We start from the raw sequence: 21,860 nt of genomic DNA on the forward strand, positions 1-21,860 counted from the left end.
CCTAATAATGTAAGGGAAAACCTATCTGAAAATCCCCAGGATTCTAACTAAAGCAACCACCAAACATGATTTCTAAAGCACATTGATAAAACATATCTTCTATCTCTTAGTAGAGAAGTAATAGATAGAGGCATAAAACTAGACATGAATTCTGAGACATGGACAATATTTTGATTTGTTTGGATGAACTACTTGAGGGGAAGGAGTGGATGAACAGTTTCAGATATTTTTAAAAGATAACCAACAAAATTTTTTAAAAGGTACAAACAAGGGAGGTGTAAAGGGAGTAAAAAAGTAGAATGATTTGTTACCATCTGGTTAAGCTTACAGATATCTCTATCACTAGGGATATATTTTTATTTGCACATGAAAGTTTACAATTCTTTGTACAGTTCTCTTTCCTATTCTTCATCAATTTTGATAAATTTGTTGAATAAAAATGTATTTTTAAATTTTATTTTTAATTTGTGGAATAAAACAAGCATTTCCATAACATAATACAATAAAAAGAGATTGCATATGAAACTGTAAATCTACTATGTACAGATTGCTTTTCCTTTCAAATATGCAACAAAATCATCATGTAAATTTCTTTTTTTTCTACCCCCCTTCTAGAGATGGCTACCATTAGACACAAATAGTGTCTTTCATCATATTTTCTTTATACTTAATTTAGCTGTTTATAATAGTTAAAATAATTTATTTACTCAAAGTTATTTTTTTTGGAGGGCAATTGGGGTTAAGTAACTTGCCCAAGGTCACACAGCTAGTTTGTGTGTGTGTGTGTGTGTGTGTGTGTGTGTGTGTGTGTGTTGTGTGTATATGTTAAGTGTCTGAGGCCAGATACGAACTCAGGTCCTTCTGATTTTGGGGCCGACACTCTACTCACTGCGCCACCTAGCCGCCCCTGAAAGTTAGTCTTAAAACAATATTTCTGTTACTATATACAATGTTCTCTTGGTTAGATTACAAATTCCTTGAGAGTAGCGATTATTTTATTCTTTGTATTTGTATTCCCAATGCCAAACACAGATCCTGGCATCTAGTAGGAACTAAATAACTGCATTTTGATGAATCATTCTGACAGCCGCAGGGCCTCTCTCTAATCCTCTTGCTTGTCAGAGTCCCTGATCTAGGCAGGCAGGGGAACAAAGGATTTTGCAAAGTCACCATGGAAAAGTGTAGAATAATTCAATGTCATTTTTGAGCATCTACTGCATACAAGGCATGTAGAAGATGCAAAAATGAATAAGACTATTTCCTGTCTTCATATGAAAGGATAGGATTATAGAATGTCAGTGAAGAAAGGAATTTTAGAATCATCCAGAACAACTCTATGTTTCAGTATCTCAAAACCTTGATCCCTCTTTTTATTTTGTTCTAGGATTGGTACAGATCATATTAGTGGTAGAAAGCTCCTGGAAGTCTCCTACCTTTCCGCTAAGGCTGCTTCCTCTAGCCCAAACTCCCTTCCCCCAGAACTGAAAGTTTAGTCCTTTTAACTCTATCTTAGAAAATATCCATGACTCTGAGTCTGTTTTTTTTTCCTCAAAACTATAAACAAATCTTTCTTATGATCTTTGTGCAACCCTTACTTACACTTGTGTGCATCTTTGTCTCCCCCTACAGGGGAAGTAGAAAGAACACTAGATTCAGATTCAAAAGATCTGGGTTTGAATTCCAGCTCTGTCAATTACAATCATGTGATATTGATGATGGGACTCTCTGGACCTCAGTACCTACATCTGTAAAAACTAAATAGCCTCTGAGGTCCTTTCCAATTCTAAGTTTTTTGATCTAAGACTCTGGGCTCCCATTGACTGGTTTTGCTCTTAAAGGCTGAACTCTAAAAATTCAATATCTCTCTTCATTGCCCCTTGTGGAATTACTCCAGGAAAATCTCCAAATGCGCTCATGGAAGCTCTAGATTTTTCCAAAGGTGAGTAGCAGGGTCCCTAGCTCCTGTGCAAGCAGTAAAGGCAATGATATAGATATCATATGGGGTTGTTGCTGTTGTTCAGTCATGTCCAACTCTTCATGAACTCATATGGGGTTCTCTTGGCAAAGATAATGGAGTGGTTTGCCATTTCCTTCCCTCAGTCATTTTAGAGATGAGGAAACTGAGGCAAACAGGGTGGTGATTTGCCCCAGGGTCACAGATCTGGTAGGTATCTTAGGTCAAATTTGAACTTAGTCTTCCTGACTCCAGGTTCAGGGCTCTATTCTCTGTGCCACCTAGCTGTATATGGTATGATACTTTATTTCAACTGATAATGAAAAAGATACAGAGGACTCACAAGAACCAATAAACAGGTATTTAAAAAACATATAAAGTACTGAAATATCCCACTAGTTCCCTACAAAAAGGGACTGAACTTGGACCTACTATTGGGGCAAACCTTTGTATATTACAATCCAATGAATCCCTCTTTCACACAGAAAACCACAAAACTTGGTTTAGACTACAGTTATACATACTTTTGAGCTATTAAAAAAAGCAATGCTCTTCCCATCAGAATTACACCATCTGAATAATTTGTGGTAATAGCAAGGTATGGCAAAGATCCAGATCTCTCTTCTCCACACAGGCTGTTGTGATGTCTCAAAACAGGAAGAAGAGAGAGAAGCTAGAAATATTCCCTTCTTCGGGGGCCTAGTCTAGATGTAGCTTTACTCTATGATATGGTTTTACTCCTTCTTCTGCAGTAGCTTCCTTCAATAAGCATTCTTTGAAGCAATCTTCTCCCTCTACAAGTTCTTAACCTTTCTTCTGTCATGAACCCCTTTGATAGCCTGATGAAGCCTATGAATCCCTTCTCAGAATAACAGTTTTTAAATGCATCAAATACAAAGGAAGCTAAAAGTTAGTGAAAATAGAAGTGTAACATTTTTCCATACAAGTTCATGGACCCCTTAGAGGTTTAACTGACCCCAGGTTTGGAATCCTTGTTCTTGAAGGGTCAGTGCTCTAAATGTGAGACCACACAAAGGAATTCCCCTCTCAGGCTGAGTGGGCACATACATATCTGATTCTGACAAGGAATCTCTCAGTGCTCCAAATACTTCAGAGAACATCAGTGAGCTACCATTTAATTTAAGCAAAATTCTGCTCTCAGGATTTCTCCTCTTGGATCAGTTAACCAACAAGTACAACTCCAACCTTCCCATGCCACAGGGCAGTCATTTCCAGTTATTAGATGGAGGAGATTTTACAAGAATATGCCTGAGAGTCAGGTCTGGTCTGCCTTCTGAACAGAAGAAGCTAAAACAGAAGTTCAAAAGAGACAATAAGCTGATCTATTAGGCTGTATTTATAGACCATGGAGAAGACCTTCCTCCTTTAATAAGAATCCATCTTCCTGAGTCCTAGCCAGCCATTCATCTTGGAGGTGGCCCTAATCCCTGGAAACAAGTCACCAGACCATGCATATCAATGTTTCTGTGGGTCAATATGTTCAGTTTTAATTGGGAAACTAGTAACATATCCCATACTGGAACTTCAATAACTGGATTAGACTTCCATTCCTGCCCCCACCCCACCCCCAACACTCCTCTATGGACAGTTTTAATCCAAAGGGAAGGCATTCTGAGTCTTAAGCAAGAACTTCAGATTGTAGGGAAGGATTGCTATAATGGTGGTTGTAAAAAGCTTTAGTAAGAAGATTTCCTACTACAAGACTGGTTCAGTATTTAAAAAGTATAAATATAATAAACAAAAAATAATTAAAGTCAACATCATATCAATAGATATAGAAAGTGCTTTTGATAAAATATAACATCCATTATATATATCCATTTATAAAAGTAAAGGACCAAATAGGCTTTTTTTTTTAATGTGGTAAACAGTATCTAACTAAAACAGAGCTAGCATTATCTATAAGGTAAAGGTAAAGGCTTCCTAATGATATCAAAGATAAAGTGAGGATATCTTTTGTCACCATTAATAGTTCTAGAAATGCTAGCTATTACTATTATTAAGAAAAGATAATTAGGGACAGATAGATGGTGCAGTGAATAGAGCACTGAACCTGGTGTCAGGAGGACCTGAGTTCAAATCTGGCCCCAGATACTTAACACAAAAACTAGCAGTGTGTCCTTGGGCAAGTCACTTAACCCCAATTGTTCTCCAAAAAGCAGGAAAAAAAAGAAAAGATAATTAAATTGAAGGAATACAAGCATAGGCCAAAAAAGAAGGAGAAAAATACTTTTTCCAAATGATGTGATAATTTACTTAGCTCAAAAGATTCAAATAAAAATTATTTCAATTCATAACTTCAACAAAGTAGCAGGTCATAAAATAAACCCACAAAAAAATCAGCCTTTCTGGATATTATCAACCAGACCCAGCAAGCAGATATAGTAAAAGAAATTCCATTCGAAATATATAAAATATCTATGAGTTCAACTACCATGATTCGTAAAGTAATTGCAGGTATAGCCTCCTTTCTGGGCTACTCCCCTAACTTCAGCCTCCACTCATGGGTTAGTTCTCCAATGGGTGGTTGCTGCCCCCAGTTTCTTGGGATAGTCTGTAGGGCCACTCCTCTAACATTATATAGTTCATTAGCCCTTATTAGTGTTCTTCCCCAGAATGAAGAGAAAGGGGGTGGGGTGAATGCCACTCAAAATATCTTCAGATTCTATAAAGTATTTGGGAGTCCATCTACCAACACAGATCCAAGAATTGGAGAATATAGAATTATAGGACACGATTTTAAAACACAATTTATGTAAATAACAGCAGACAAATTATTGGAAAGAAATTATTCATGGTCAGGCAATACAAATGTATTCAAAATGGCAATACTACTCAAATAATCTAGAGATTTGGTATTATACTAATCAAACTACCAAAGAGTTACTTTCTAGAATTTGATAAATGACTAACAAAATTAATGGGGGGGAGGGGAGTCAAGAATCACAAGGGAAATGTTTTCAGTAGAAAGCAAAGGGTTCGGGGTGGCTAGGTGGTGCAGTGAGTAGAGCACCAATCCTGGAATCAAGAGGACCTGAGTTCAAATCTGGCCTCAGACACTTAACACAAAAACTAGCCATGTGACCTTGGGCAAGTCACTTAACCCCAATTGCCCTCCAAAAAGCAGAAAAAAAGAAGAAAGAAAGAAAGGGGTTCTAGTAATGCCAGATCTCAAACTGTACTAGAAAGTAGTAATCATCAAAATTATTTGGTACTGGTTAAAAATATAGAAATCAATCAGTAGAACAGAATAGATACAAAAGATGAATAAGCGAAAAAATATACTAGCACAGTGTTCAATATATCCAAAATCCCCAACTACTATGACAAGGACTCACTATTTGAAAGAACTGTTGGGAAGGCTGAAAAATCTTCTGGCAGAAATTAAATTTAGACCAGCGTCTCACACCATACACCACAATAAGTTCCAAATGAATGCATGTCCTAGATATGAGAGTTTGGGTTTATATCATAAACAAATTAGAGGAACTGAAATAGACAGTCACTCCATGACCAGGTCTGTGTTTGTAGCCTTTCCAACTTAGTTGGATTTGCCAGAAATGGATTTCTCTTGGCATGGCTTTTAAGAGCCTCCATGTCACACTGAACACACTGAATTATCAGAGTAAGTCTTGGGGGGGGGGGGAAGGGCCGCAGTTAATAGGTTAATCAATGTTAGTTAAGAAGCATAGTTCAACAAAGCTGATAGACTCATAGAGTATTAGAACTGAAAGAACCCCAGATCTTGTCTTATTTAATCTCCATATTTTGTAGATGAGTCAAATGAGGTACACAAAGGAAAAGTGGCTTGCTGAAAATCATACAGATATGTTATCAGGGCCAAGACTCAAATCCAATTCACCTGACTCCCAACTCCTTCATTCTCTTTTTGTTAATTATACTGCATAATATCAGTTATATTTTATATAACATCATTACACTATGCTATATAGATTGCTTTGTCATCTGGAAACTAAATAATAAACAATGAACTTTTTAAATAATATTTTTAGTTTTTCCCCAATTACATGTCAAGACAATTTTTAGCATTCACTTTTACAAGATTTTGAATTCCAAATTTTTCTTCCTCTCCCCTTCCCCTCTTCCAAAAATGGTAGGCAATTTGATATAGGTTGTTTGTGTGTCACCATGTAAGACATATTTCCATATTAGTCACAGTTGTGAAAGAAAAAACAGATCAAAAGGAAAAAACCATGAAAAAGAATAAAGTAAGTGAAAAATATATGCTTTGATTTACATTCAGAAAGTCCATCAGTTCTTTATCTGGATATGGAAAGCATTTTTCTTTGTGAGTCCTCTGTACTCATCTTAGATCATTGTGTTGCTGAGAGGAGCTGAGTCGCCCATAGTTGGTCATTGTACAAAGTTGCTGATATTGTGTACAATGTTTTCCTGGTTAACAAACTTTTAAAGTAGGCAGTTTCTACAGAGCCCAGAACTTCTGTCTTGACTATTCAGGCATCAGAAAACACCATGGGGGGGGGGGGGGTTTACATATGTGGATGATTAGGAGTTGAGCAGAGGGGTGTCCATAGGTTTGTAAATGTGTATGAATTTAAGGCCTTCAACTATGTGACTCCCACCTACCTTTCCAAACTTATCTCACATTCTTTACTCCCTCCAAATTGGCTTAATAACTTTTGCCTGAATATTACTGTCTTTGTACACAAGCTGATGCCCATATCTGGAATGAGCTCCCTCATCTCTGCCTCTTAGAAACTTTCTTCAAGGTTCAATCTGGGTGGTCACTCCCTGTTCCCTTAGAACATAAGCCTCTTGAAGCCAGGGTTTAATTTTTGTCTTTATAGCCCTACAACCTAGCACAATGCCTCACACATAAGTAGGCACTCAAATAGTTGTTGAATTAGATTTGTACATATTGACAATAAGTTGTATATCAGCCTGGTGGATGATCAGTCTCTATATAGATGGTAATGGGGGGGGGGGGAGAAAAAAATAGGGTGAGGGAGGAAGATAAGAAATACACAAAAGCATTGCAGTACCAATTCTGGGCAGGAGAGGGAAGTCTAAGTATGTAATTCAATCCCTAGGGACTAAGACTACCAGAATGCCTACCAAAAGAGATTAAAGCATTATGTCTGGTTTAACCCTCTCATTTAAAGATGAGGAACCTGAAGTCTATAAAAATGAAGTTAATTTCCCCAGGTCACACAGCAAGTTACTAGCAAGTAGAACTAGAATCTAGGTATCCTGATTCTTAACCCCTGTGTTCTGGTAGTTTGGGCTATGAAGTAAAAACAAGGTACTAATAATTAGTAACTAATTGATTTCAGTTAGTGTTATTTTGACATTTCCTGAAGTTTCTCAACCCCTACAGAAGGCTCATGTGTCACACTACCCAATTAAAGCCTTAGGAAAAGGCCTAGAACAACGAGGAAGATCAAGGGAGCAAGGTTGTAATGGAGACTCCATTCCTGCCCTTATCCCTATATACCTAGCACTTAGCACAGTGCCTGGAACATAGTAAGTCTTTGATAAATGCTTGATGACTTGATTTGTCTGCCCTAGAGGAGCTGGCAATCCTGTGCAAAGCATAATAACCCCAGGAGAGAAGGAGGCCAGCACTCACTGCCTAACCTAAACTCCCAGCTCTCTCTCTGCTTTCCAATAGGTTTAAGCTATCAGATCAGTAGCCTCTCTCCCAGTTATTGCCACCAGTCTTAACCTAGCTTCTGGGAGACTACATTTCCCCCAGACATCATGACTTGGGCATGACTCCCCCTCCCTATTGACTCTCCAATTTATCCTAAATTACGTATATACTCTAGTTCCCAGAGCCCCAAGATGTCTTCCCTTACAGCTATCTCAGTCTTATTGGTATAAGAGTGGGGAGTTATTGAATCAATCAAGTCACCATACCCTACATAAAGTAATTGGCAAGATGTTATGTCATGATGTACTTGCCTGGGAGAAACAGATCTCTATTGAATCAATCAGACATTGGCTTTAGATTAAGTACAAAAAAAGTCTTGAATAATTTAGATGTCCTCCTTGAAAGTCACCAAATTAACTAGAGTGATATTGTATAAGAAGTATTCAGGAAACTTAGTCATGTCCTATACCATTTATAAAACAGTATATTATTTCCAGAGTCCAGGGATTTATATGTTTCATGGTGGAGAGGAAAAAGCCGATACTCAGAAGGAATCATTTGGAGGGATGAGAGAAATAGAAGAGTCCTGGTCTCAAGTCTTGCCTGCCCATGCCCCCATCCTCCACTTTGACTAGAACAGGTCCTGGTGAATTTCAGAGAACCAGAAGATTTAGACTTTTCATTAGCATGCTATGGGTGCCCAGAATGGCAACAGCCAGTGATGGTGTCTGCATTGAGAGTTGAGGATAGATTGGGTACAATGAGGAAAGAAAAAAATCGAAATCAACAAAGAGCCCAACAGAAAAACTACACCATACCAAGGCACTACAACAAAAGGACTCAAAGCTGTAAGTTGTCCCTGTGCCACATGTATTCTCTCTAAGCTTGATCCCACTCTCCCCTGTATGTACTAGTGAGAGAGTACATCAAAAATTTTGCAGGAATGAAAGGAAGAGATTTTTTTTTTTTGCTTTTTGGGAGGGCAATTGGGATTAAATGACTTGCCCAAAGTCACACAGCTAAGTAAGTGTGTCAAGTGTCTGAGGCCACATTTGAACTCAAGTCCTCCTGACTCCAGGGCCAGTGCTCTATTCACTGCACCACCTAGCTGCCCCAGGAAGAGATATTTTTTTTACCAGCTATCCCACAGCAGTATACCCCTTTCTAAAAGCTAATGAAATCTGGCTGATTAACTAACATCAATCAATAATTAATAAGGAAATCATATCTGTAGGGGCTCATGAACTCTAGTTTTAGAGGGAAAAACTCTCCCCCAACCTCTCAGGGCTACCCTTACACTCTGGGGTGACAAGTAATAGCCATCTTCTGGGGACGCAGATTGGCAGTGTAAATGGGAGTTTGAGAGACTATGTATATTGGCATTCACAAGTATATATTTAAAATTTATACAAAATTTTGAATTAAATATATAAATAAAATTTTATACATATTTACATATATATATATGAACAATATCTTACCAAAGGAAAAAAATCAGTCTGCATGTTTACAAAAATTCCTGATGGTGGGAGATTAGCTAGATTTTCTTTCTTTCCTCACCTTAGCAGGACTTTCCAATTTGTCTCACAGATAGGGCAGTTTGAACAGTACTGAAAGTATACAAAAAGAAGCTTAAAGCAATTGATGTTCTCTATTATTTATATCATATACATACATTTTCATATGGGACATATGAGTAAGTTATGGCTCTGAGAAGAGGATGGGGCTAAAGTGTCCTACTATGCAATATAGACTTTAGAGTTCTCCAAGCTATCCAAGCTTAGCTCCAAATGACTAAGGTTCACCTGCTGTATCTTTTTAAAAACATTTTTATTTAAACTTGTATTTTAAAATGGTTCCAAAGTCTATCTATCTTCCTCCTCCCCCCTCCCTGAGATGGTAAGCAATCAGATACAGGTTATACATGTGCAATTATATAAAACATTTCCATATTAGTCATTTTGTTCAAGAAGACTCAAATAAAAGAAAAAGAAAGTGAAAATAGCATGCTTCAGTCTGTATTCAAACAATATCAGTTCTTTCTCTGGAGGCAGATAGCATGTTTCATCATTAGTCCTTTGGGATTGTCTTGGATCATTATGTGGCTAAAAATAACTAAGTCATTCACAGTTCTTCATTGAACAATATTGCTGTTACTGTGTACAGTGTTCTCCTGGTTCTATTCACTTCGCCATGCATCACTTCATGTAAGTCCTACCAGGTTTTTCTGAAATCATCCTACTTGTGATCTCTTATTTGCTGTGCTCTTTTATGGACTCCATACCCTACATGAGCATCATTGAGCATAGGGGATCATTTAACATTGGTATCTACAATGAAGACTTGTTTGTTTTTAATTTTTATTTAGTATTTTATTTTTTCCCAGTTACATATAAAAACAATTTTTAACATTTGTTTTTAAAACTTTGAGATCCAAATTCTTTCCCTCCTACTCCCATCCCCTACTGAGAAAGTAAGCAATTCAATATAGGTTATACATGTGTAGTCATGCAAAACATTTCCATAATAGTCATTTGTGAAAGAAAAACCTAAAAAAATAGTTTTAGAAAAGTACACATGGAGAGTTGTTCTTACACAAGAATCATTTTTCCTTCTATTCCCATCACTATGGATTCAGAGATACATAGGGACATTGAAACTTATAAAGTATTTTAGGTATTTCTTATAATAGATAAACACACTGAAAGAGGGGAAAGTGGGACTTTGTTATAATAACAGGGCTGGTTTCTAAAATTTATAGACTGGCCTCTCCTAGGTGTATAAGGAAGGACAAGATTCCCTTAACTCTGATCTTGTTTTGGGAATGGGAATTTAAGATTTTCCCTGCTCCTAGGCCCTTTGATAGGAATGCCCACACCTTGGTGCTGTGTGATTGGACAGTGGGTCAAGAGGGTTGTGACATTCTCTGAGCCAGGAGAAGGCTATATATACCCTGATGTGAGATTTTGTTTGGGGGCTCACTTTGAGAAGAGTTATGTGATTTGACCAGACAAGACTCTGGGCAGCCATTGAGTCCCCCTCCCCCGCCCCTGGCTTTGAAAACCCAGATGTTGGTGCTTCCCTCTCTGGTAACTGACTAGATATGGATGTAATGGTCAGACAGCTGGAAGCCCTGTCTGCTGAAATGTTTCTCTGTCTTCTTGTAACTTCTGCTTGTAACCTGTCTGTGTACTCTGAAGTTTGGGGTGCTGACTTTTTTCTCCCTGAACTATGTAAATGATATGTATGATTGATTAAAGCAAGATTGTTAACCCATTTTGAGTTGCTTTCCTTTAGAAAAGCAGATCTAAGAACTTGTGTTGGCAGCCACCCTGGGTATGCTGGGGTGCTTGCTGCAACACATCCTGAGTGAAAGGTCAGAAAGTTTTTTGGAATAGCTAATCTACATCTTGTAACTTTCCCTTCTTTAAGAGGTATAATAACTAGGTTCCTAGTTTAAAAGGCAGAAGAATTCCTGTTTAATAGGAGAAGGAAAACAACAGGAAAATGTCACAAGGCTCCTGTCACTACCATCACTAGGTTGTCACCCCAAGCTTCCTAGATACATATCTACCTAGAACTGCTTTAGTAGATGGAGGTGCTAAGAGGAACTCCTTATGGTTGACTCTACACATTTCCCCCTAGGTAGTAGATTGCTAATGTATCCATATAAACCACTTGTCATGAATCAAACTGAGATAAAAATACTAAGCCAGATTTATAATCTCAGGAGAGCCAGGTCACTCAGTAAATTCCATTGCTACCAAGTTAAAGCAGGATATAGGCATTCTTTAACTTAACATCAACACTAGCTGTCCTTGGGTTTGTTTATTTTTTTCAGTTAAAAAAATTACTTGGGGCAGCTAGGTGGCAGTGAATAGAGCACGAGCCCTGGAGTCAGGAGGGCCTGAGTTCAAATCCAACTTCAGAACTTGACACACTTACTGTGTGACCTTGGACAAGTGGCTTAATCCCAAATGCCTTGCCTTCCCCCCTCAAAAAAAAATTACTTTTAATTTAAACATCCAAACAAACAGGACACAACTCACAATAATCTCCCTTCTGGGGGGAAAAAGTCTGAAATGATATTTAAAAAAAACAAAGCTAAGGTGGCATGCCCTCATATTATGATGGAGACAGTAGCTGGCCCTGGCCCAAATCTAGCTCTAAGGACTGAGTAGAGACATCTAATTGATAGGGGAGGGATGTGGGGAAGAAGATAAGAGACTGGGTTTTAGATCAAAGCAGCAGGATTCCTAACCCTTCTCCTTGTTCAAGGAAGGATAGGATCTGGGCCAGTCTGCTCATTACTTCAGAAGTTCTGGTATTACAAGTAATTTCCCAATTAATAAATGGTCAAAGGATATGAACAGGCAGTTTTCAGAGGAAGAAATTAAAGATATCTTTAAGCATATGAAAAAAAATGCTCTAAATCACTATTGATTAGAGAAATGCAAATCAAAACAGCTCTGAGATACCACAGATTGTCAGATTGGCTAACATGATAAAACAGGAAAATGATAAATGCTGGAGAGGATGTGGAAAAATTGAAACACTAATGCATTGTTGGTGGAGTTGTGAACTGATCCAACCATTCTGGAGAGCAATTTGGAACTATGCCCAAAGGGTTATAAAAATGTGCATACTCTTTGACCCAGCAAAACCACTTCCAGGGCTATATCCCAAAGAGATCTGACAAGTGAGAGAAGGACCCATACACACAAAAATATTTATAGCAGCTCTTTTTGCCATGGCAAAGAATTGGAAATCAAGGGGATACCCATCAATTGGGGAATGGCTAAATAAGTTGTGGTATATGAATGTAATGGAACATTATTGTGCTATAAGAAATGAGGAGCAGACGGACTTCATGATAACCCAAAGAGACATACATAAATAAACTGATGCTGAGTGAGAAGAGCAGAACCAGGAGAATTTTGTACACAATTACAGACACATCATATGTGTGATGACTAACTTTGATAGACTGGGCTCCTCTGAATGATACAAGGTTAGAAGACAACTATAAAAGACTCATGATGAAGAAGGCTATCCGCATCCAGTGAAAGAAATACAGAATCTGCAGATTGAAGCAAACTATTTGCTCTCTCTTTTGTATTTTGTTTTGTTTTGATCCTTCTTTCTTGTTATTCACTCCATTGCTTATAACCCTTCTTTACAACTTGACTAATGTTTAATGTGAAGGTATTTATAGAAACTATATTTGATTGCATGCTACCATGGGGGAAAGGGGAAAGGAGAAAGGAGGGGAGAAAATTTGGAATTCAAGGGATTGTGGAATTGAATGTTGTAAACTAAAAGAAAATAAATGCATTTTTTTTTTTTGCTTTTTGAGGGCAATTGGGGTCAAGTGACTTGCCCAAGGTCACACAGCTAGTTTTTGTGTTAAGTGTCTGAGCCGGATTTGAACTCAGGTACTCCTGACTCCAGGGCCAGTGCTCTATTCACTGCACCACCTAGCTGCCCATGAATTTTTTTTAAAAAAGAAGTTCTGGTATTAAGACAATTCCAAAAGACTCATAATGGAAAATACTATCCATATCCAGAGAAAGGAATGGTGGAGTCTGAATGCAGATTGAAGCATACTATTTTCACTTTGTTTTTTTTCCTGTTTTTTCCCCCTTTTATTCTGCTTCTTCTTTCACAACATGACTAATGTGGAAATACGTTTTATGTGATTGCACATGCATAACTATATCAAATTGCTTGCCAAGACCTTGGGGAGGGGCAAGGAAAAGGAGGGAGGAATAAAAATTTGGAACTCAAAATCTTATAAAAAATGAATTCTGAAAATTGTCTTTACCTGTAATTGGACAAAAATAGAATACTATCTAATAAAAAAAGTTCTGGTATTAAAAAGAGGGGTTAAATAATAATAATAAAACTTTGCTGCTACATTGGCTCTGGTTTATATTTGTAGCATGATTAGATAATACTACATTTGAAATATTTTTATATCCACTAAACTCATATCAATTGCATTACATGACAATGTCTTAAATAAACTTTAACTCCTGTTTTTCTGTGCTTTGAGAGCAGCCTTGCATATGCCTATTAACAACATGTAAAATAATAGTAGCTAACATTTATATAAGGTTTGCAAAGTACTTTACAAATATCATCTTATTTTCTCTTTACAACAATGACCCTGAGAGATAAGTGTTATGCCCATTTTATAGATGAGAAAACTGAGACTGAGAGAAATTAAATTACTTGTCCAGCTAGTATCTAAAGTGGGTTTTGAACTCAGGTTTTTCCTGACTCCAAATCTAGTAGTATACCATGTGGCTGCCATTAATAATACATTTCAAAGCAAACATCAATGGAAAAAATTATAATCTCAAGAATAGAGAACCAAAGTCTTTGGATGGGTATTTAATGTTTAAAAGTGTATATATGACTTGACAATTCCTGAAGTCGCTGTTTGATGGACCAGCTAGGTCACACAGTGGGTAGAGTATTAGACCTTGTATTGAAGTCAGAAAGAATCATATTCATGATTTCAAATCCAACCTCAGACTTGCTGTATAATATTGGGAAAGTCACTTAATCCTGTTCTCCTCATCTGTAAAATGAGGAAAAGAAAATGGCAAACCACTCCAGTATCCTTGCCAAGAAAACTCCAAATAGGGTCACAAAGAGTCAGACTCAACTCAACAACAACAAAATTTATGACTTGAAAAGCAACACTAGGTAAATCGCTCAACCTCTGAGATTTAGTTTCCTCATTTGTAACAGGGGAATAATAATGCCATCTCAAATGAGATAGATAATATATGCATATAGGTTTGCTTTGCAAACCTTAAGGTGCATTATAAGTGCGCCTATCATCATCATCATTATCATTAGTAGTCTCAAACTTCAATCGTGTGTTGTGCATCATGGCCCTTGTTTCAGTCTCCTAACATTCTTTGTCTTTAACAGTTGATGTACAGGGTCTATATACTGTACAATTGTTATTAATAGATTAACTTCAAGTAATATTATAAGGAGTATGGTTATTTCATGTACCAAAAAGAAAAAGCAATGTCCCAACAAAAACAAGTAAGCCAAAATCTAAAATCAGCTAGGTTAATTTTTTCTAATGTGTTTTTGTCAAATTATGGATTCTTCCAAATTGGGCATGTATATATAGGTAAAAAACATGTCTTATGGAAAGGGATATCCACATCCAGAGAAAGAACTACAGAGATTGAATGCAGATTTGTTTTGTTTCTTCTTTCTCATTGTTCACTCCATTGGTTATAATCCTTCTTTACAACTTGACTAATGTTCAATGTGAAGGTATTTGTAGAACCTATATCGGATTGCATGCTGCCATGGTGGGGGAGGGGAGAGGAAGAGAAAGGGGGGAGGAAAGGGGAGGGGAAGAAAATTTGGAACTCAAGGGATTGTGGAACTGAATGTTGTAAACTAAAAGTAAATAAATATTTTTTTAAAAAAAACATGTCTTACTAATAAGGGCATAATCTGTCTTGTTACAATTTGCTCATCATGCTATTATACATGAATGCTGCAGTGACATCTCAGGTAGAAAAACCTTTCTGTTCAAAGCAACTCATCAGGTTCTAATAATAACAAGAGATAATAATGTGGATCTGAGGCTAGAAAAGAAAATACACTGAGTACAATGATGCTATTGAACTAAACAGTATAACCTAAAAATAAATTAAACCATTCTAAAACTTACAAAGAAAGGTGAGGCTTTGGTGCTTATTAAATAGCCTACATCCATACTGGCAACCTCATCTCTTGATGCTTGAAAAGAACAATATTTAATGCAAACAATTTATTTCAATCTAAAGTTATCAACATGAACTATTTAGCAAGTAAAATTCAAAATACAGTGATGATTTGGTACTATATGTCTCAGTAAGTTTGCTGTATTAATAGGAAGACTTTTAGTTCTACTTCATAGATTATACTTAGTCACAGAAGAAAGTTGGAGGTTTTGGGGGGGAGGTTGTGGCATTTTTTCAGATTTGTCACATTAATATTATGTCTACATTGTACTTAAATCCATAGATTCCAAACTCTAAATAATCAAGGCAAGAAATAAAACTAGTAGCCATATCCTTGAGTTTTAGTGTTAAGTATTTCTGAAAAAACAGGTCTGTCCTGGGTGAAAAAAATCTTAACAATGTAGATAAGGCAGAGTAGAGCTCCAGTGAATGCTGTTAGTGGAGACGGGATGGCGGAAAAGGAAACAAGAAATTAACAACTATGTGACCTGAGAAGGATAAAAGGTTAGCACTTTGGATGTGGAGTTAGTCGAGGTATTTTCATGGGTAACTTTATCACATATAATTTGTTGAGCCATACATTGAGGTGGAAAATTGGTCTTATCCTTACATGAACTGATGTTGAGTGAGGTGAGTAGAACCAGGAGAACAATGTACACAGTAATAACAACACTGCATAATAATCAGCTATAACTTGGCTTTCTCAGCAATACAAATGCTTCAAGATAATTCCAAAAGATTCACAATGGAAAATTCTATCCACATCCAGAAAAAGAACTGATGGAGTCTGAATGCTGATGGAAGTATACTATTTTCACTTTTTTGGGGAGGGGAAGGGGTTGTGGGTTTTCTTCCTTTTGTTCTGATTCTTCTTTCACAACATGACTAATGTAGAAATATGTTTTACATTATTGCACATGTATAACCTATATAAGATCGCTTGCCATCTTGGGGAGGTGGGAGAGAAGGGAGGTGGGAGGGGAGTGAGGGAAGGAGAAAAATTTGGAACTCAAAATCTTTCAAAAAATGAATGTTGAAAATTGTCTTTATATGTAATTAGAGAAAATAAAATGCTATTAATTAAGAGAGAGAGAGAAAAAGAAAGAGAGGGAAAGAGAGAAAGAAAGAGAGGAAGGAAGGAAGGAAGGAAGGAAGGAAGGAAGGAAGGAAGGAAGGAAGGAAGGAAGGAAGGAAGGAAGGAAGGAAGGAAGGAAGGAAGGAAGGAAGGAAGGAAGAAATTGGTCTTATCCAGCAGCTATGCTGCATTTGGACATGAACTTAGTGAAACCAAACTATGTAGAAACTGAATTAAGTCTGAGCTCACTTTCAGCTGTGAATTGGTACAGCCATTCTGGAAAACAATTCGGAACTAGATCCATAAAGTTACATGCTCTTTCACTCATCTATACTCAAGCTACATCTCAAAGAAAGAGGAAAAGGAGGTGTGTGTATGCACACGCACACACACACACACACACACACACACACACACACACACACACACACACACACAAAGCTCTTTTCATAGTACTGAAAAATAGGAGACAAAGTGGCTGTCCTATTGGAGAATAAATAAATTGTGGTGTATGAATGTAGCAGAATATTGTTGCACTATGAGAAATGATAAAATGAGCAATTTCAGAGAAAACTGGGAAGCCTTCGGTGAACTGATACAGAATAAAGTGAGCAGAACTAGGAGAACAATGTTTACAATGATAACAACATTATAGGGAAAAGCAACTCTGAAAGACTTTAGAATTATGATCAATGTAATGATAAACCATTCACCAATTAGTTGGTGTCACCATAGTTTTCAGATTTTTTTTGTTACTACAAAAAATACTGATATATTTTGGACACAGGGATAGAGAACCTGCAGCCTTGAGGTCCTCTGGGTCCTCAAATGTGGCCCTTTGCCTGAATCCAAACTTCACAAAACAAATCCCCTTAATAAAAGGATTTGTTCTATAAAACTTGGATTCAGTCAAAAGACCCCACCCAAGAATCTAGAAGGCCACGTGTGGCCTCGAGGTTTCCTTATATGTTGTTAATGCATTTGAATTGGACCAACTTTTATGGATGTCAATTTAGAATTATACCAAGAAGGGCGACTAGGTGGTATAGTGAGTAGAGCCCCTGCCTCCAGAGTCGGGAGAACCGGGGATCGGTTCCGGCCTCAGACACTTAACACCCACACAAGAAAAACTGGCCATGTAACCTTCAGCAAGTTACTTAACCCCAAATGCTTTATTTAAAAAAAAAGAATTATACCAAGAAAGTGACTAAAACATCCACAACCTTGGATCCAACAATCATACTATGGGGAATGAATCAAAGGTGGTCAAAGAGAGAAACAACAATTCAATATAAACCAAAACATTGATAACAACACTTTTTGCAGTGGCAAAAACTGGAAACAATATAAATACTAATTTATTGATGAATTGCCAAACAAAATAGAAAATAAATATAATGCAAAATTATTGTGTAGCAAGTAAGAAATATAAGGAATTCAGAGAAACTTGGAAAAATTTGAATCAACATATGCAACAAAGATAAGTAGAACTAGAAGAACAATATACACAATGACTAAAACAATGTAAATGAAAAGATTGCTAGAAGGAACTTGAACTCTGAGTAAATGGAAAATCAGTATCAATCCTGAAGAACAGATAATGAAACATACCTTGCCTCCTCTAAGAAAGAAAGCTATAATGGTGCCTAGCTCTGTGCCCTTCACATTTAAGGTGTTTAATAAATGTTGAGTGTTAGGGGGTGGAGCCAAGATGTCAGAGCAAAGGCACAGACTGGCCTAAGCTCTTTCTCAAACCCCACCTAATACCTGTAAAAAATGACTCTAGAGCAGCAGAACCCACAAAAAGTGAAACAAATTTACAGTAGAGGTGAAGAGAGGGGAGATGAGAGAGCATGAGTGAACCTTACTCACATCAGAATTGGCTTAAAGAGGGAATAACATATATACTAAATTTCGTATAGAAATCTATCTTACCTTACAGGAAAGTAGGGAGGAAGGGTGACAGAAGGGAGGGCATATTGGGGGAGGGGGTAATCAGAAGCAAACACCTGAGGAACAAGGTGAAAGAATAAATGGGGGGGATATGATGGAGGGAAATACAGTTAGTCTTTCGCAATATGACTGTTATGGAAGTGTTTTGCATGACTACAAATATATAACCTATATCAAATTGCTTGCCTTCTCAATTAAGTGAGGTGGAGAGGGAGGAAGGAAGAGAATTTGGTACTCAAAATTTTAAAAACAAATGTTAAAAATTTTTTTTACATGTAACTAGGAAATAAGATACATAGGCAATGAGGTATATAGATCTATCTTACCCTACAGGAAATAGAAGGGGAAGGGATTAAGAAAAAAAGGGGGGGGTAATAGAAGGGAGAGCATATTGGGGGAGGCAGTAGTCAGAAGCAAAACACTTTTGAGAAGAGACAGAGTGAAAGGAAGGAGAAGAGAACAGAATAAATGAGGGTAGTGTAATGCCAAGCAAAGGCAACTTCCCAAGGTTCAAAATACCAGCATAGCTGCTCTCCATTTTATTCAGTGACAAATTAAGAACAGAGAAAATCAAAATATAGCATAATTCAAAATACAGCATTCACCAAGTGTAATTCAATAAAGTACTACTCCACCCCTGGACATTACATTCATTTAATCAATCACAAAGTCCCTCTTCTAAATACTACTCCACCCCTAGGCAGTACATTCATTTAGTTAACCACAAAGCCCCTCTTCTCAAATGGAGATTAGTTTCCAATCATAAGTAAAGTACATTCATTTGGTCAATCACAGAGCACAAAAAAGTCAAAAGTTCCCCACCCTTGGATCACAATTGAATCTACCCCAGAGTCACAACAATCTTAAGCACAGCATTTAATACTCAAAAAGAGAGGTCTTTTCTTCATCTTGACCCAAGGCATGTTCTCAGCAATCTTTTTTCCTGGGGAGACAAAGCTTAGCAAGGCCACAAGATACATTGCCAGTGTCCTCATTAATTCATTCTCTGTCTGCAGAACAGTCCTAGGACCACTGAAAACATTGGCAAAACCCTCTTCCAGGATTTCTGTAAACATACAACAAGAAAATCCTTCTTCAGGGTTTCTGAACCAACAGCAAGGTTCCAGAACCTCTGCAACAACAGCATTGGCCTTCACCAGTGGAAGAACCTGGAAAAACAACATCAAAATGGACAAAGTACCAGCATAATAGCCATGTCTCCTCAGTCTTTGGCAGCTCTGGGTGGCAGCTCTCAAAAGTCCTAGGCAGTTCAAACTGGCCCTCAGCAATTGTCTCCATCTCTCTCTGCCTCCAGGGTGCTGCTTCCAAAAAATTCTTCTGCCTCTCTCTTTACTTGTGTCTCTCTAAATTCACGTCACCAGCTCCTCCCAGTTCAGCTCTCTTTTTTCACATCAACAAATCCATCCCACAAGTAGGATTCACAAGCTCTGGGTTTTAACACAATCAATCCAAAAACCAAGTCAACACAGGGGGATCTTTAAATTCCATTACTATTACAGGTAGGTAGAATAGGATGGAGGGAAATACAGTTAGCAATAGTAACTGTGAAAAAAAATTTTGAAGAAAGTTTCTCTGATAAAAGCCTCACTTCTCTAACATATAGAACTGTGTCAAATTTATAAAAATAAGAGCTATTCCCCAACTGATAAATGATCAAAATATATAATCAGTTTTCAGATGAAGTGATTAGAGCTATGTATAGCCATATGAAAAAATATTATATCTCACTGTTGTTTGGAGAAATGCAAATTAAATAAATTGAGTCTTCCTTAAAAAAAAAAAAGAATGCTACATACATTGTTAGAAGAGAGGTCACTTGGGTGGCTTCATGGCACAGTGAATAGAGTACGGGCCCTGGAGACCAGAGGACCTGAGTTCAAATGTGATCTCAGACACTTAACACTTACTAGCCATGTGACCTTGGGCAAGTCACTTAATCCCAATTGCCCTGCCTTCTCCCCTCTGAAAAAGCAACAACAAAAAAAAAGTCACTGTCTTAGGTGTCTTTGGTTGATGGTTTAGGCTTTGTTTTATTGCAAGGGATGGTTCAGTTCTGAAGAAGCAGAGGTCAGGAGAGAGATAAGATATTTCCAGATATGACTGTGATTTATCTTGTTGTCGCAGCTTTTTTTCTAAGGCGGTCTGTCCACACCAGGCAAGAGAATAGACTAAAAACTCCTCAAAGAAAACAATGTAATTGGTTAACCTCTTGGACCCAGTTATGAGGTTGAAAGCCTTGTTTGAATATCTACCATAGACCTAATACTATCCCAGTCATCATAAGAAGGCAGCTTTGCCAACTGCATATGGCCCTAGCTGTAAATGGGGTCACTATCAGCCTGGGTGGTAAGATTCTCAGGATTTCAAGGCCCTCTGGACTTGCACCCTGTGTAAACATGACCCCTGGGCCTTTAAATGAACTCAGACTCAAGAAGCTTCAAAACAAAATAGTGCTATGTACATGTAAGGACATAAAAAGGATTTATATTGGAGAGGATTGAGATACACTTCCTCTCTCACTGGCCACCATCCCCTGCCCCAAGGAAATATACAGTATTTATTTTCTTCTGGGAGAGGGGCTTGTGGAGGAAGGGACAGCAAGGAAGAAGACTAGTATTCCCTCCTTCCCATCAGTGGCTTTGTCACCAGCAGCCTTCCTTCAGTTGATGCTTACCATGAGTCCTTAGTCTGTGACATATTACTCATTCACTAGCAACTCCCTCCTGATTTCATTTGCCTTAGTGCTCTCAGTTGTCCTGTGTTTCATTTACCCAACATCATCGCTACAAGCCCCTGGAGGAAGAAGTCACAGAATCCTGGAATGTCAGAGGTGAAAGGGACTTTGGAGATCATCTCCTTCATTTTACAGAGGAGAAAACTGAGGCCTAAAGAGGTAAAGTGACTTGTTCAAAGTTATAGAGTGACCGAGCCAAGATGAGAATTCGCCCTTCTGGCTTCAGGTCCAGAGTCCTTTTACCACAACTCACTCCCAGTTCCTTTGGCATGTCTTCCTATAGCCTCTCCTCTGACTCTGGAAGGAGGATCCAGATTAAAGTTACATACTCCTTTAAGCAAGAAAACACAAAAATCAGCATTTAATCTGACCTCAGAGGCCAGAGATGCAGAAGTACATTTCTAGCATCATGAATGTAAAGAAAAAAACAAGAGATATTGACTTCTCCCTCTTGCTGCCACCTTCAGTAGGTATCATCTGACTTTCAACTTAGCAACGGTCTGTGCAACAAAGGACCCTGCCTGGTCCCTGGTCCCAGGTTCTAGTCTTTCAGTTTAAAGAGGACTGGACTAGGACTCAAGAAACCAGGATTCTAACATCAGCCATTAATTAGGCGGTGACAACTTACCCTCCCTGGACTTGTTTCCTCCTTTATAAAATGAAAGAATTGAACTAGATAAGAACAAAGGTCTCATCCAGCTCTG

The sequence above is a fragment of the Petaurus breviceps genome, unplaced genomic scaffold (genome assembly GCF_028583685.1).
Source record: "Petaurus breviceps papuanus isolate PSGF00001 unplaced genomic scaffold, PetGlider_PUasm1.0 175, whole genome shotgun sequence".
NCBI lineage: Eukaryota > Metazoa > Chordata > Mammalia > Diprotodontia > Petauridae > Petaurus > Petaurus breviceps.